We start from the raw sequence: 18191 nt of genomic DNA, 5'->3' as shown, positions 1-18191 counted from the left end.
GGAGCAAATTGTGCCATAAAAAAGGTATTTCATGAGTAGTACCATATTTATTATCAAGTTTAAATACTTTCTGTGCATTTGTCCAACAATGACAAGGCGGAATCTTACTAAAACAGGGCTTGGCGGGAAATGAACATGGCCTAATAGTGTGGCACACATTTTTTGGGTACAAAGTATAGCAACTAATAGGATTTAGACTAGACAGTTTAAAATATGCTTAATTTAATCAAACAGTATGAAACAGTGATTAATATTAAGCACTTTAAGACCCTGACTAATGAGTACTTTTTTAGTCTTTGTCAGCACAGTGAGGTGTCAGGTTACACCTCTTATTATACTCTATGGTGGGTGGAGGGGGAAGGAAAGAGGAGCACTCACAGTGAGAAGGAGGACACACTCAGATTACGCCGCAGTTTCTAGCATCTGTTTTAGCGCTCTCCAGTGCAGCAGTCACAGCCACAGAGGTCCGTACTAGCGCTGCAGTCACAGCCACAGAGGTCCGTACTAGCGCTGCAGTCACAGCCACAGAGGTCCGTACTAGCGCTGCAGTCACAGCCACAGAGGTCCGTACTAGCGCTGCAGTCACAGCCACAGAGGTCCGTACTAGCGCTGCAGTCACAGCCACAGAGGTCCGTACTAGCGCTGCAGTCACAGCCACAGAGGTCCGTACTAGCGCTGCAGTCACAGCCACAGAGGTCCGTACTAGCGCTGCAGTCACAGCCACAGAGGTCCGTACTAGCGCTGCAGTCACAGCCACAGAGGTCCGTACTAGCGCTGCAGTCACAGCCACAGAGGTCCGTACTAGCGCTGCAGTCACAGCCACAGAGGTCCGTACTAGCGCTGCAGTCACAGCCACAGAGGTCCGTACTAGCGCTGCAGTCACAGCCACAGAGGTCCGTACTAGCGCTGCAGTCACAGCCACAGAGGTCCGTACTAGCGCTGCAGTCACAGCCACAGAGGTCCGTACTAGCGCTGCAGTCACAGCCACAGAGGTCCGTACTAGCGCTGCAGTCACAGCCACAGAGGTCCGTACTAGCGCTGCAGTCACAGCCACAGAGGTCCGTACTAGCGCTGCAGTCACAGCCACAGAGGTCCGTACTAGCGCTGCAGTCACAGCCACAGAGGTTCGTACTAGTGCTGCAGTCACAGCCACAGAGGTCCGTACTAGCGCTGCAGTCACAGCCACAGAGGTCCGTACTAGCGCTGCAGTCACAGCCACAGAGGTCCGTACTAGTGCTGCATATTGTTCTCCATGGTAATAGTTCATAGAGAACTTAAAGTTAGAGAGACTTCATGAGTGAAAAATGCTGAATGCAAATCATAATTGTCAGAAGCAGTGTTACTTCAAGGACACACAAGTTTATTCTGAAAACTCACCTGAAACAAGTTTTATCATTCCAATACTGCAAGTGCTTTACCATGATCTACCAAACATGCAGTTCGTAACCGTTACTTTAATCACTCTTTCTTTATGAAGATTATAGATTTCTTGTGTAATTTACCAGTTAGATCGGTTTCATTTAAGTATCCCTTTAAAGGGAAATCGGTAAGCACATTTTTCTATTTAGTCTGTGAGTAGCATGATTTAGGGGCAGAGGCCCCAATTTCAGGGAAGTATCATTTGCTGGGCGGCTTGCTGTGGTTTCAATACAAATCAATGTTTTATCTGCAGGAGATTATCACTGAAAGACTAGGTGTCACCTGCACAGCAGTCCAGCTAATCTGCGTAACCCCGCCCACACCACTGATTGGCTGCTCTGACAGTGCACACAAGAAGCTGCCAATCAGTGGTGTGGGCGGGGTTATGCACAACTCAGCATTTGAGCACAGCTAGATCTACAGCCAAGAACAGGGATTTCATCAAAACTGCACAACGCAATATAGCAAGAGATGCATCAATGAAATCAGGGTCTCTGCCCCGACATAATGCTTCGCTCAGATTACATAGCAAAAACCTGGTGACATTCCTTTTAAATGAAGGTCTTCATGGTTCCTATTGCTGGATTCTGCACATAGCAGTGACACACCTTGGATCCTCAACTGAATCAAAGGATTATACACAGTACAAAGCATGGCACCATGACTCCTTGTAGAGGCCAGCAGGGAGAACAAGATTTCTGTATTTTGGAAGTCTTAGTTAAACCAAATAAAAAATATATTATATATATATATATATATATATATATATATATTATATTATATATTATATTATATTATATTTATATACACACACATATATATATATATATATATATATATATATATATATATATATATATATATATATATATATATATATACATATACATATATCTACCGTACTTTATTCTTTGCTTTGAAAAGTTGAGCATTAATATTTGAGGTTATATTTCAGATTGACATCTCTGCATAAAATTATAAGTGTGATTGTGTATAATATATAATATTAATATAATACAGTAGAAAGAAGGCAAACCACATAATAGTACAAGCACTAGTACAAACAAGTTTAATGCTTGGAGTATAGATTTTTATGAAATCTGATCATCTCGCCTCCTGGACAAGTTCCAAACTACTACACCCCATGTTTTATATTGGCATCTAAATCATAAATATTAATGCTGTCCGCCTTAGGACAGATGTAGTTATGTCAGTGATCTGACTGTAGCATTCCCTCAAGAGTTTCACTTTATAGGTTTTATTTCTTTGGGCTAAAAAGAACGCTTTACATATTTTTTGCAGAGGGCTGGAGAACACTGACCCTATGCTAAACATGCCTGTCCAAGCCATAAAGAAATGTGACACCAGAAAAACTTTAGCCGACGGCAATTTAGCTGCATTCCATGATTACGGAAGTATCAGTGGTTGACCATGCTACTTCCATGTTTCATAATCGGGGGATTACCTGCTTTTCCTCATGTGTATTTGTCTCCTGACATGGCCCAAAAATATCTAACCCTAAAACATTCAGACCCCAAATTTGTAAGCCCTCAGACCAGACCCTTTAAATTGGAAGACCCAAGAAAACTCTACAACATTGTTCCCCAGCTCCATTCCTCAAGAGCCACCAACAGATCAGGATTTCCTTAGTATTGCACAACCAGTGGAATTCTGGCCTGCATTTATCACCTGGGCAATACTAAGGAAATCCTGAAACATGGCCTGTTGGTGGCTGTTGAGGACTGAAGTTGGGGAACCCTGGTCTACAACTTAGGAATTCAGATATTTGCGTTTCAAAGTCCACAGATAGCCAAAAATGCCCAGAATGACCATGGGTCTCCTGACCAACATTGACAGCTGCATTGGCATATTAGTTTGGGTCCAGAGATGCACGGTCGGTTCGGGCATTGTGCTCTATATACGGACAATGAAACTTCGTCTGAATTCGCTGATTGTTAGAGACTTTCCAAAACTTGTTTCCACAACAATATGGGACTTTTTCCTTTTTGTTCCATTATTGTGCCCTTAATGCCACATGGAAAGCAAGTCTAAGCCAGCATGTCTACAAGAGGAAATGTGGGCTAGGAAAACCCTGATAGCCTCCTGTAGGAAACAGAATGGACATGTTCAATGAATTACACTGTAGGTTTTTTCTAGGCATGATCTGTGACCTGTGTGGAGGTCATCGTGCAGGGGGGTAGAGGAGGTGAGCTGTGACCATGATCTATTGTGAATGAAAGGTCCGGTGTGGTCTATATAAAGTGTTAACTCTGATTGTAATCCTGTCTGAGATATTAACTGCAAAAAAGTGACCTCTACAGACAGGGTTGTATCCAAGAGGACGTTATAGAGGTATGTACCCCAGGGAAGTTGGATGCCAGAGTGGTCAAGGAGAACAACCAGCCACTTTCCTCTATCCCAGGTATTTAGATACAGCATTAGTACAGCAAACAAACTTTTGCCCTAGTTAAATAAAAACACTAGGTTTACAAAATCAGGATTGTTTTGTCAGCCTATCGGAAAGTTCAAAACCTGCAAGATTAGATTTTAAAAATAGTGACATGGACAAATAACAAAAAACAACAACATTTCCTATAGACCTCGTATAAGATAAAAAAAAACAAAAAAAAAAACATGCTCCTTTCTAATAAACAGTGCCACACCTGTTCATATGTTGGGCCTGGTATTGCAGCTCAGTCACATTCCCTTTAATGTGCAATGACAGACAACCGGTTTAGAGAAGAAACTCCACATTATTCTAATCCCAAACAACTGTTATTAAGTGAGAAACAGAAATGTTAAGGAAACCCAACAGGTATAACTGTATAATGTCAAGTTACATCAGGTTCGGTTGTCGTGACTTTTATTAAAGTTCATCTACTTAAGTCTCACAAATAGATTAAATAAATGCATAAAATAAAAAAAAAAGTTTTCAGTACAAAGCTACTTTTAGTATTAGACAGCATTTGTAACACGTTTGGTGATACATGAAAAGCCACATTCCAGGTTCTACATTGTACAAATGAAAAAATGGAAACAGAAGAACAAAAGCTGGAACAGAAAAGAAATGATTTTGCCAACCAAGGAATCCCTGCGAGTTTACTCAGCTTTTTATATAAGCGGCAATGGGATCTCCAGATGTGCATCCTCCTGACAGCTGCGATCCTAATCTTCCTGCAGAATATTCTCGGAGGTCATCTTCCCCCTTAATGCTGAAAGTGCCGAATTTATTTATCTGGAGCCACCAAGTAATACTCTTACATGGTACATGTAAAAGTATATAAATGTATATATTCATATGTACCACGTGATCATGTTACATGGTGGCTCCAGATAAATATTGCACTTTCAGCATTAAGGGGGAAGAGGACCTCCGAGAATATTCTGCAGCAGCTGTCCGGAGGATGCACATCTGGAGATCGCATTGCAGTTTCTTAGATTTATATTCTATGTAATATTTTTTTTTCCTCTCCACACAACACATGAATTCTCCACTCATATGTAAACTAGTAAACCAATATTACATCAATGCATGATGCTCAAACTCAAATATTGGCTATTTATTTTACTGTCACCAGGTACAAACTTCACACATTAATTAGATCTCTCAGATCAGATGAGAACGTTGTATTTACTTTGACTTGTTACTTTCCATAAAAAAATGTGTGCAAAATCCTTAAATGAAAAATCAACCCATTACCCACCCAACTATCCTGAATGACAACTGCTTAGCGTCTGGTCTCCCTGCTGCTGCTGAGATCTCACACTGCTCAATACAAGCTGCAGCTGTCAGTCAGGCTGGGTGGAGGGAGCGGAGACTGAATAAACTTGAGACTCCTGATCTTTCACAGGTTAGCTGGATTCAAAAAATGCTCATTGTAGTATCAGCATTTATAAATCTGTTCTGACATGGATTTTCAAAGCATATACAGTACAGACAAAAAGTTTGGACACACCTTCTCATTTAAAGATTTTTCTGTATTTTCATGACTATGAAAATTGTACATTCACACTGAAGGCATCAAAACTATGAATTAACACATGTGGAATTATATACTTAACAAAAAAGTGTGAAACAACTGAAAATATGTCTTATATTCTAGGTTCTTCAAAGTAGCCACCTTTTGCTTTGATGACTGCTTTGCACACTCTTGGCATTCTCTTGATGAGCTTCAAGAGGTAGTCACCGGAAATGGTTTTCACTTCACAGGTGTGCCCTGTCAGGTTTAATAAGTGGGATTTCTTGCCTTATAAATGGGGTTGGGACCATCAGTTGTTTGTGCAGAATTCTGGTGGATACACAGCTGATAGTCCTACTGAATAGACTGTTAGAATTTGTATTATGGCAAGAAAAAAGCAGCTAACAGTCTATTCAGTAGGACTATCAGCTGTGTATCCACCAGACTTCTGCACAACACAACTGATGGTCCCAACCCCATTTATAAGGCAAGAAATCCCACTTATTAAACCTGACAGGGCACACCTGTGAAGTGAAAACCATTTCCGGTGACTACCTCTTGAAGCTCATCAAGAGAATGCCAAGAGTGTGCAAAGCAGTCATCAAAGCAAAAGGTGGCTACTTTGAAGAACCTAGAATATAAGACATATTTTCAATTGTTTCACACTTTTTTGCTAAGTATATAATTCCACATGTGTTAATTCATAGTTTTGATGCCTTCAGTGTGAATGTACAATTTTCAGAGTCATGAAAATACAAAAAAAAATTTAAAATGAGGTGTGTCCAAACTTTTGGTCTTTACTGTACATCAGTGTCATCAGGTCCACAAGATCTATTTAATAACATTTGAATTTTTGTGACTGCTCCCTTTTAGGGCTGCATACGTTCAGATCTATGGCAGCAGATTTTAACATGTAGTAAAACAGAAGGCTATTGATGTGGTTTAAACCACACACAAAATAAAGACAAAAGACAGAAGCTGAAGTCCTTCCTTTTAACTTTTCCTTCCTTTTTTAGACCTTTTTCGTTTGTGGTGTGTATCCGGCAAAGTATAAAAATAAATAAATGTTAAAGTTTAAAGAAAGGAAACCATTTTTACCTCCTTGCTTTTAAATCCCCCTGTCCACATATAACTCATCGTAGATCGCAGACTTTATTTTATAAAATGTAGATTATGGCCAGAACAGTTTGATCTCTTGCGGAAAGTTTACCCTTACGGATTATGTAGGTCTAACCAAAAATTACTTGTTTTGGGTGTAATTCACATGTCTGGGTTTTAAACTGACAGTACACAGACGCAACACAGTCCCATTCATTAGAATGGTCAAGTCTGGTCCATAAATAAGACCAAAAGTAGGACATGCGTACTAGAGAGGAGCGAACAAACTCACAGGACCCTTATCTAGTGGCCATGTCAGTAGTCCACGGCCACAAGGAGAGAAGACTTGCTAGCATGACTGAAGCTTCTTCTGATTAGTAGTCCTAACAAAACATTCTACATGAGTCACGTAGTAAGGATGATGTTGCACCGGGCCAATAAATCAAAAGAAGTGCCAGGAATGTAGATAGTAGGTGCAGAAGAAAAAATACTTTGTGCACGATGGCAACCACAATAAGCGCAGTGGGGTAGAAGAAAAAATGAAGGAACCATTGGCCTCTGTTAGAAAAGACGACAGATCATAGGCCTGATGAAAGCACCAGTTGCGGAAACACAACCTAAATAAAGTGACCTTACCACTACCCATGAGGTATGGACACTTTATTGAGGCTACGTGTTTCCACAATGAACAGGTGCCTTCACCAGGCCAGATGATCCGTCATCTTTTCCGACAGAAGCCAATGGTTCCTTCGTTTTTTTTCTTCTACCCTTCTACACTTAGTGGTTGCCATCGTGCACAACCGACACAAGGAGGAGCAGCAGTTGGTCCGCACTTTACAAGTTTTCCGAAAGGGTTGTGTCTGTTATAGGAATATTTCGCTAAGGTGAACAGTTCCGCTTACTCTCAGTTACATTTATTTACTCAATATCTCTACTCTAACTTTTCCTTTAAATTTGGCAGATAGGAGCTCTGCGAATCATCTATCTGGCCGCCATGGAATACTGATGTGACAACTGGAGTAGTGTCCTACTATGAATTTATTTACTCATCTACAATATCTACATTAGACAGTGACTAATGTATTCACATTATTCCTGTCCAATGCATTCTAAATTTACAGCATACGTTGTATTAAAGAAAAAATAAAAGCAAAAAAAAACAAAAACAAAGCTGCTCCCTTTGGAGTTCGGGCATAAGTAACCGATCATTGCCCAGTGATGGTAGTGCCAGGCTGCTGAATATGCCCTCTGATGGGCACTGCAGTAACGGCGTGGGATTGGTTATAACAGAGTAATGAGATCTGAATCTAGGTCACGCCAATTAGTGCAATGAGCATTCAGGCCCAATGTGTTTTATTGTTAAGTGGTCAACTCCGCGCAAAACAGAAATCGGACTTGGGAGTGGGAGAATAATAATCTGTATATAAAAATGTATGAAGCGCTGATAAAAGTATCCACTAAGTGAATGACTAGATGAAACGAGAAGAGAAACTAAAAAGAACGCCGCTTTGTGCAGTCAGAATAAATCAGGTTTGTTTTTTTTTTCTTACATTTTTGCTCAGAATTATATTTCCTAAAAGATAAAAAAAAAAAAAAAAAAAAAAAAAAAAAGGTTTGGAAAGAAAAAATAATTTCACACCAAAAAAAAAAAAAAAAAATGGAAGAAAACCGTAGAATTATAATAACAGGTCTAGAGGAGAAGCAGCTATAATGTACAGGAAAACAAAAAAATTACCGCAATTACCGTGCAGTGAAATACGAACTATGCATAGTGTTTGGAGTTTTGTTTTTTTTTTTTAAAGAGGGGGGAGAAAGGAGGTGAAAAGGTGTTGCAAATAGCTAAATAAATTTATATTTAAAGTACAATTATATACTTAAATATACATTTGTAGCCACCCCGTCACCATTTATTAAACAAAAAAAAAGTTATAAAAAAAATGTAAATAGAAACACTAGAACCGAAGTTTTTCACTGGCCACAACTCAAGATCATAATGTAGTATGTTTCTCAGGATGGAACGAATAGAAATGTCACTTCGCTACACAAAAAAATAAGTCATTACATAGCTTCACTTCATAAACGAGAAAGTTAAACAGTCGCGAAGCTCAGAAAATGGTTACAGAAACCAATATTTTTATTTATTTTTATTTTTTTATAGGAGTGAAATAAATATACATACATACATACAGTACAGACCAAAAGTTTGGACACAACTTTTCATGACTATGAAAATTGTACATTCACACTGAAGGCATCAAAACTATGAATTAACACATGTGGAATTATATACTTAACAAAAAAGTGTGAAACAACTGAAAATATGTCTTATATTCTAGGTTCTTCAAAGTAGCCACCGTTTGCTTTGATGACTGCTTTGCACACTCTTGGCATTCTCTTGATGAGCTTCAAGAGGTAGTCACCAGAAATGGTTTTCACTTCACAGGTGTGCCCTGTCAGGTTTCATAAGTGGGATTTCTTGCCTTATAAATGGGGTTGGGACCATCAGTTGTGTTGTGCAGAAGTCAAGTGGATGCACAGCTGATAGTCCTACTGAATAGACTGTTAGAATTTGTATTATGGCAAGAAAAAAGTAGCTAAGTAAAGAAAAACGAGTGGCCATCATTACTTTAAGAAATGAAGGTCAGACAGTCCGAAAAATTGGGCAAACTATGAATGTGTCCCCAAGTGCAATTGCAAAAACCATCAAGTGCTACAAAGAAACTGGCTCACATGAGGACCGCCCCAGGAAAGGAAGACCAAGATTCACCTCTGCTTCTGAGGATAAGTTTATCCGAGTCACCAGCCTCAGAAATCGCAGGTTAACAGCAGCTCAGATTAGAGACCAGGTCAATGCCACACAGAGTTCTAGCAGCAGACACATCTCTACAACAACTATTAAGAGGAGACTTTGTGCAGCAGGCCTTCATGGTCAAATAGCTGCTAGGAAACCACTGCTAAGAACAGGCAACAAGCGGAAGAGACTTGTTTGGGCTAAAGAACACAAGGAATGGACATTAGACCAGTGGAAATATGTGCTTTGGTCTGAGGAATCCAAATTTGAGATCTTTGGTTCCAACCACCGTGTCTTTGTGCGACGCAGAAAAGGTGAACGGATGGACTCTACATGCCTGGTTCCCACCGTGAAGCATGGAGGAGGAGGAGGAGGAGGAGGAGGGAGGTGTGATGGTGTGGGGGTGCTTTGCTGGTGACACTGTTGGGGATTTATTCAAAATTGAAGGCATACTGAACCAGCATGGCTACCACAGCATCTTGCAGCGCCATGCTATTCCATCCGGTTTGCGTTAAGTTGGACCATCATTTATTTTTCAACAGGACAATGACCCCAAACACACCTCCAGGCTGTGTAAGGGCTATTTGACCAAGAAGGAGAGTGATGGGGTGCTACGCCAGATGACCTGGCCTCCACAGTCACCAGACCTGAACCCAATCGAGATGGTTTGGGGTGAGCTGGACCGCAGAGTGAAGGCAAAAGGGCCAACAAGTGCTAAGCATCTCTGGGAACTCCTTCAAGATTGTTGGAAGACCATTTCCGGTGACTACCTCTTGAAGCTCATCAAGAGAATGCCAAGAGTGTGCAAAGCAGTCATCAAAGCAAAAGGTGGCTACTTTGAAGAACCTAGAATATAAGACATATTTTCAGTTGTTTCACACTTTTTTGTTAAGTATATAATTCCACATGTGTTAATTCATAGTTTTGAAGCCTTCAGTGTGAATGTACAATTTCCAAAGTCATGAAAATACAGAAAAAATCTTTAGATGAGAAGGTGTGTCCAAACTTTTGGTCTGTACTGTACATACATACATACTACCTCCCTTGGGGAATATGAACCTAAAGAAAGCACCTGGTTGCCACTGCAATCCATAACCCACCTTCCACACCCAACCGTATGGTGGGGCTGGGGTGATGGGCGAATGGAACAGTGCACCTCCGAACTAGTTTGCTCAATGTCGCTAAAGGGTTAAAACAGAATTGAATTCGTTTTTCGGCCAATTTAACTATATATTGATTCAGTATCTGGAAGAAACACCTTATAATACACTTAAAAACCACTGGCAATTCCCAGCCATAAAGAAGTAAAACCAGTGATATTTAGAGATAAATGTCTTCTTAGTACAAGCATCTTTTACACTGTATAAAAACGCATTCACTGGGGGCAAATTGGGAAACACTGCAGTATTAGTGGAGCAGCAGGGCGACCATTGCAGCAATTGTCCTGAACGTCAATGCATGTTTAAGTCGGAATTATGTAATTATACAACACATACTTTCCGCTTTTTCGCCTTCATTTTCCGGAAGACCACTACCTTTGGCATCTTCCCCTCCGGGTAGGCAGGATCAGACATTTAGATGTTCACGTGGTTAAGTAATAGGAGAGGACATCAGAAGGAAAATTAAAAGGTTGGCTCCAGTATTACATGATGACATTTAAAGGCTACAGCCATGAAGTCCAAGAATTATAGAATACTAAGAGTTCTAGAACACTGACTGTTTGTACGGCAGAGTCATAAACACCGGGCCGTCCATGGAAACCAGGAACAATGAAATCAGGTTATGGCGCGGATGTTATATCACACCATAGTGGCCAAATATAAAGGCAGCCATGGGTCACATTAAGGGTGTAATTGGAAGCTTGTAAGCAAAAAGGAACAGATCTCCAACTTCTCATGGGTTTTTATTACTATTGATCTTCTCATATGGGCCATAGTGAACATTTAAATGGCCCTAAGCTGCAGGGCCTGCGTTTGGCTGCAACACCTACAATCGTTATGCCCCTAGGTCACAAGTACATTGTTCAACAAAAAAAAAAAAAAGTCTAAGTGATACAGGGCAAGAATATATCTAAAATGCAGTACGCCACTGCATAAAAGAAGGTGAGAGACACTATATGATGAGCATAGGCATAGTGTCTGGCAATGTTACTTTTCTTGGATATATGGGTCTTGTGCCCATAAATTCACCCTACCACGGTAAAGGGAAATTGATGAAAGAACTAATCCTATGGTTTGAGAATTTTTTGATCTAGCTTTTGGACCAGTGGTTTTTTGTTTGTTTTTTTATCTGGCCTTGGACACCAGACTGGTGCACAATTTTGTCAGCAGCTCTATACAGCTCAGGCATAAAATTTACATATATGCGATGTCAGACTTGCTTTTGAAGACTGGATGCCCATGGCCGAAGAACAAAAGTCTTTAGATATGTCGGGTGGCTACCACAGAAGACTTTGCAGATACGTTCATTTGGTGTGGCCTGATCTTTTAGACCAGTGTATTGTTTATGAAACGCAATGAAGAAAAATTGAGCTGCTCGCTTTACAACGTTTTACAATGCCGGATGCACTGGCAACATTTACCGGTGTAGTAAAGGCTCGGAATGCTTGGTTAGCTTTGTGTCACGTGGATACAGCGACAGAAGGGCCAGAAGATAGCAGCGTCTCATTGCACAAAGTTCAGCACGTATTAGATCTACTTCACCTTCCTATTAGCAGTGCATCTTTTCCTTGCTCAGTTATTGCAAGGGTTAATCAGTTCTGTCTATCTCCTGGAGCTCTCCGTCCTGAATGGTCTCAGCTGTTCTGTGTTGGCCACTCCTCTCAGGTATATATGCTCGCCACTTGCACTAGGGATTTGCTGTCGATTCCCACTCAGTCGTTTTGTGAGTGAGTTGTATGATTGTAGTTTTGTTTTATCCCTGTTTTCCCAGTCTGTCTGGTTAGTGTTCTCCTATAACATTCTGTACCATACCTCCCTGGATGGAGGAGGAAACCGATCATCGTGCATTTAGGAGCACAACAAAGTACGAGACCCCAGTATCTCCACCTTCAGGGATAATCTGGGGAACAGGGATAGCCTAGGGTACACCTAGCTTAAGGGACAGGGAATGAGCCCATTGCCCCGGGAAATCCGGCTACAGAATCATGACACTTTGGATGCCATCTTTTCAAACATCCAAAATTAGGAATTCGTCCTACCGGTAATTATATTTCCAGGAGTCCATCATGACAGTACGACAGGAAGTTGTCTTTGTCATCCTCTAATGACAGGAAACATGAGATTTTAAAATCCCCCCCCCCCTCCCTTCCACCACACCCTCAGTGCTTTTTCCAATCACACCAGGATGAATGAATTTATTCTGCTTTATTGAATTCTCTTTACACAAATGTTTTGGGTTGCACATACGCATAATGAATTCGGGAAGGGAATGTGATAGTGCTGTCATGATGGGCTCTTGGAAATATAATTACCGGTAGGACTAATTCCTAATTTCCCCAGGACGTCCCTCATGACAGCACGACGGGAGAAATACAAAATCAGATGGAACATTTTTAGGGTGGGACTACTGCCTGAAGGACTTTCCTTCCATAGGCTAATTGTTGGGTAGATGAAATGTCCAACTTATAATGTCTACAGAAGGTGTTTATATTGGCCCATGTTGTGGCCCTACAGATCTGATCTAAAGATGCTCCTGCTCTTTCTGCCCAGGAGGCTGAGATTGCCCTAGTAGAATGAGCCTTAATGTCTGATGGAGGCTCTTCTCCTTGTAAATCATATGCCATGGAAATGATCATGGTAATTAATCCATCTGGCCAAGGTTACTTTTGAAACTTTTCTGCCCTTGTTTCTTCCAGAATGTTGAACAAAGATTTGAATCCTGTCTCCATGGTGTCGTGACCTCCACATACCACATCACCACCCTCCTGACGTCAAGTGTATGGAACTGACTCTCATTCTTCGGGTGCTGACAGAAAGACTAAGATAATTTCTTGATTTAAGTTCTTCTGGGATATTACCTTAGGAAGAAAGGATGGATCGAGTTGAAGGATTATTCGGTCATCCAGAATACGTACATAAGGGTCTGTAGCTAATAGAGCCTGGATTTCCCCGACTCTCTTGGCTGAGGTTACCGCTACTAGGAAGGCAGTCTTCATTGAGAGTAACCTTATACTAGCTTCCTCCTGAGGCTCGAAGGGGCTCTTACACAAGGTTCTCAAAACCAGGCTTAGGTCCCATGGGGGTACTAACTTTCTTATTGTAGGTTTCAACCTAGTGACTGCTTTTGCAAACCTTGTTACCCATGGATGATCCGTCAGAGGGTAATCCAGAAAGGCGCCAAGGGACGAAATTTGTACCCCAAGCATGTTGGGTCTTAAACCTCTCTCGAAACCTAGATGAAGGAATTCAAGAATGCTTGGAATATCTGTCTCGGAGCCGGTTTCCAGAGGTTTTCCAACATAAGAGCAGTATTTTCTCCAAACCTTGGTGTGTAGATGGTACAGGTAATTGGTTTTCGACTAGCTTGCATGGTAGATATTACTCTGACAGACCCATAGCACTTAGGATCTGCCTTTCAGGATCCATGATGTCAAACGTTTGATGACCCTGAGATAACAGGTCATGTCTCTCTCGTAGGGGAAACGGCTCTTCTATAGCCTTATGGCCTAGTAGTCGGAACTAGTTTCTCTTGGGCCACCAAGGGGCTATCAGCATTACTGTGGCTCCATCTTCTCGAATCTTCCTCAAAACTCTGGAAATTAGTGGAAGGGGGGAAATGCATATAGCAGGCCTTCTCCCCAGTCCTGGGACAAAGCATCTATCCCGTCAGGAGTATCTCCTGGATCCAGAGGGAAAAGAAAAAAAAAAAAAAAAACTTTTCCACCATTGCATTTTTGTGAGTGGCAAAGATCTATTGATGGGATGCCCCAGCGGTGAGTAAGTTGATGGAATACTTCCTGATTCAGTTCCCACTCGGACGACCAGATTGTTTTCCTGCTGAGGAAGTCTGTACCTAAATTGTCTGACCCTTTGAGGAGGACTGCCGTTATGGAAGGGACTGTTATTCCGATGAGCAGAGATATTTGTCTGGATAGGCCCTGTAGGAGCCATCCTCTGGGGCCCCCCTTGGTGCCGAATGAAGGAGACTGCTGCTATATTGTCTGAAAAAAATGTAACATGTTTCCCTTTGAGGACATGTTGAAGTTTCTGGAGTACCTCCCAGACCGCCTTCAGCTCCCTGCTTTCTTCAGGAGTCCAGGTACCCTGTTCTTACTTGTGCAAAGTTTATTTTTAGAATGGGAATCTCCTGCCCAGGATTTTAGCCATATAGCACGTCTCGCTGAATTGGATAGGACACTACTTCTTGCCGAGAATCTAACAGATTCCGCAGATGCGTCTGACATAAACACTGTGGCTGACTTTAATATGGGAAGGGAATCCAGGTTTAATTAGCGATGACAGTTAGTCTATCCAGAGAGACATGGACCTGGCTGCCGAGGTTGCGGCTATATTGGTCTTAATGACTGCGGCTGAGGCTTCCCAGCTTCTCCTTAGGAGCCCATCTACCTTCCGGTCCATAGCGTCTCAGGCATGATGAACCCTCAAAAGGAATTGAAGTCTTTTTTGCTACCCTGGCCATGGGGATGTCAATTTTAGGGACTTCATCCCAAACCTTGACTTCTTCTGGGTTGAAGGGAAGCCAGGCCCTAAACTCCCTTGGAATGGTAAGATGTTTTACTGCATCTTCCCATTCTTCCAGGATCATAGATTTCAAGTGTTCATTGATTGGGAACACTCGATTTCTTTGAATTCTTAGACATGCAAACATTTCGTCTTGTATGGTATGTGGGACCTGGGTATCCTCAATCACCATAGTACTCCTTATGTCCCTAATTAATTCGTCTGTATTTTCAGATGAGAAGAGATCTTTCTACCGGTCTTCAGAAAGGGTCTGCGGGGACATCTCTCCAGCTTCTAGACCCTGATCGGAATCATAAGAAAATTCTTCTGCCTCAGAAAATTCTTCTACTTCCCATCTAGCTCTTTTGTGACTGAATGGTTCCCGAGCCGTATGAGGCGGTATAAGGCTGGAAACTGAACTTCTTTGTGAATCATAGACCGCATGTCTGCCATAAGGGTGGATTGTTCCTCCTTAAGGACCTTTGCTATACACTCTGCGCAAAGTTGTTTTTTATGCGCTTCTGGTAAGTGGCTATTGCATGTAGGGCATCTTTTAGGCTTTTTACGGGATGCTGTGCCTGATTCCAAGGTGCCCCTCTCCTGTAAATATTTTAAAGAGACAGGAGAGTTTTAATGTAAAAAATACCCAGCTCCGATATTAGGGAATAGTACAGGACCCTGTGTTTACTTACACTGCCCAGGGATTCTGATTGTGCCTCTAACCGTGTGGGGTTAGGATCCATTGTCCGGAGTAAGAAGACACGGCACACAGAAGAATAAGCACCTTTTTATAGGGTCCTACCTTGTCCCTATAAGATGGTAGATGCCGCCATCAAGATTCCCCTGCGTTCCACAGTGGAACGCATGCCGTGCCGTCCTAAACGGCGGGTTCCCCCAGAACCGGAAGTGCGTTCCAGGCTGGAACACATCCGCATCATAACTAGTTGACCCGACCGGAAGTGCGCCCTCTAATGGAGCTTATGCTCCAGGTAAGAATCTTTGCGCTGATGAGAACCCTCTCTGCGCCTATCCTGCTAGGGACAGGTAAAACACACTGAGGATGTGGTGGTGGTGGTGGTGGGGGGGGGGGAAGTCGCGTTTAACCTCTCATGTGTTTCCTGCCCCTAGAGGATGAGGAAAACCTCCCTGGGGAAATATGCAACGAAGTTTGTACTGAATACAAGTCAATTTAGTTGAAATAGTTTATTACAATGTGAATTAAATTCACCAGAAATACATAAATCAAAACAATCTAAAAATAAAGATAGAAAAAAAATAAATAAATAATGAAAAGGAGTAGGTTTTAGGTTCAAACCAAGTTAAAAAAAAACAAAAAAAAAAAAAAAAAAACACACAAAGCTATTACTGTACTAAAAGCAAATGGATATTTCTAACATCACACAAATCATAGCAAATATGCTCTTGGGACTTTTGAGCTGCTTCATAAACCTTAATAGGTCATACCCCAACTATGCCGCTTTGAGGCCATTAATTCTCTTCTTACATCTGGAGATAGCATAGACAGTCCTATCAATACTGCAACATTCCTGTCCGATAATTCATTCAACGCAATTTTGACAGCTGAAATTGATCATATGGATGAAGGGTTTCAGTTAGGACATCCTGGTGTTAGACTCTGGCCATGCAGACCTTCCGATGTCTTTAGAGGGGATTTTTTTTTTTAGTAATGGAAGAGGAGAGTCCTAGCATTATAGAAAAACAAAAAACAGATGACTCCACTGTGCTGTGTGTGATGACCTACATACATAACTCATGTTTCATCAGTACACTGGACGGGATGATATATTAAAGCTGTAAAAAGAGTAATAAAATCTTTATTGGGTGAACGTGCAAGGATGAAAAAGCATACGACCAGGATGAATCAAAAACACTAGCTGTAAAAAAACATAGCATGTGTACGTTCATATGTACAAATTTTCCACTACGGAATAAAAATGGAATTTTTGCCCATTCATTCACAATAGCATTAGTGAGGTCAGACACTGATATTGGAGGAGAGGCCAGGCTCAAACACTCCGTTCTAGTTCATCTTAAAAGAGGTTTGGTTTGGGAGAACTTTAACATCACATGCACAGAGCCCTCACCTCAACCCCATAAAACTCACCCTAGTATCCCTTTATGGACACAGTCATACTGGAACATAAAAGGGAACAATTATCTAAAATGTCTTGTGCTAAAGCATTAAGACTTCCCTTCATTGAAATTAAGGGCCCAATGCAGACCCCTGAAAAACATCCCTTATCCCTTCTTCGCCAAACTTTACAGCAGATACAATGCAGTCAGAAGGGTAACGTTCTCCTGGCATTCGTCAAACCCAGACTAGCCCATCAGATGGCAGAAAGAAGCGTGATCAGTCAGTCATTCTACAAAACATGTTTCCACTGTTCGAGAGTCTAGTGGTGGCGGCTATACACCACTCCATTTGACTCTTGGCATTATGCTTGGTGATGTAAGGCAGCATGCAGCTGCTCGGCCATGAAGCTCCACGCTTGGCGCAGTGTTTGTACAACCCCTGGAAAAAATTATGGAATCACCGGGCTCGGAGGATGTTCATTCAGTTGCTTAAGGTTGTTGAAAAAAAGCAGATCACATACATGGCACAAAACTAAAGTCATTTCAAATGGCAACTTTATGGCTTTAAGAAACACTAAAAAGAAATCAAGATAAAAAAAATGTGGTACTCCGTAAGGGTAATTTTTTTCAAACCAAGCAGAGGGAAAAAATTATGGGATCACTCAATTCTGAGGAAACAATTATGGAATCATGAAAAACAAACACACAAAAGAACACTCCAATACATCACTAGTATTTTGTTGCACCACCTCTGGCTTTAATAACAGCTTGCAGTCTCTGAGGCATGGACTTAATGAGAGACAAACAGTACTCTTCATCAATCTGGCTCCAACTTTCTCTGATTGCTGTTGCCAGATCAGCTTCGCAGGTTGGAGCCTTGTCATGGACCATTTTCTTCAACTTCCACCAAAGATTTTCAATTGGATTGAGATCCGGACTATTTGCAGGCCATGACATTGACCTTATGTGTCTTCTTTCAAGGAATGTTTTCACCGTTTTTGCTCTATGGCAGGATGCATTATCATCTTGAAAAATGATGTCATCATCCCCAAACATCCTTTCAATTGATGGGATAAGAAAACTGACCAAAATATCAATGTAAACTTGGGCATTTATTGAAGATGTAATGACAGCCATCTCCTCAGTGCC

General features: G+C 41.4%; 1 protein-coding gene across 6 annotated transcripts in view; it reads right to left on the bottom strand.

Moving 5' to 3' along the window:
• The window catches only part of MAPKBP1 (mitogen-activated protein kinase binding protein 1), a 152979-nt gene that overhangs the window by 85398 nt on the left and 49390 nt on the right, over positions 1-18191 (bottom strand). The window lies entirely within an intron of this gene.

Source organism: Phyllobates terribilis, unplaced genomic scaffold, assembly GCF_046119375.1.
Source record: "Phyllobates terribilis strain yellow unplaced genomic scaffold, ASM4611937v1 Scaffold_7__3_contigs__length_470593459, whole genome shotgun sequence".
Lineage (NCBI taxonomy): Eukaryota > Metazoa > Chordata > Amphibia > Anura > Dendrobatidae > Phyllobates > Phyllobates terribilis.
Note: the sequence above shows the minus strand (reverse complement) of the source record. Positions and strands in the feature narration are given on the sequence as shown.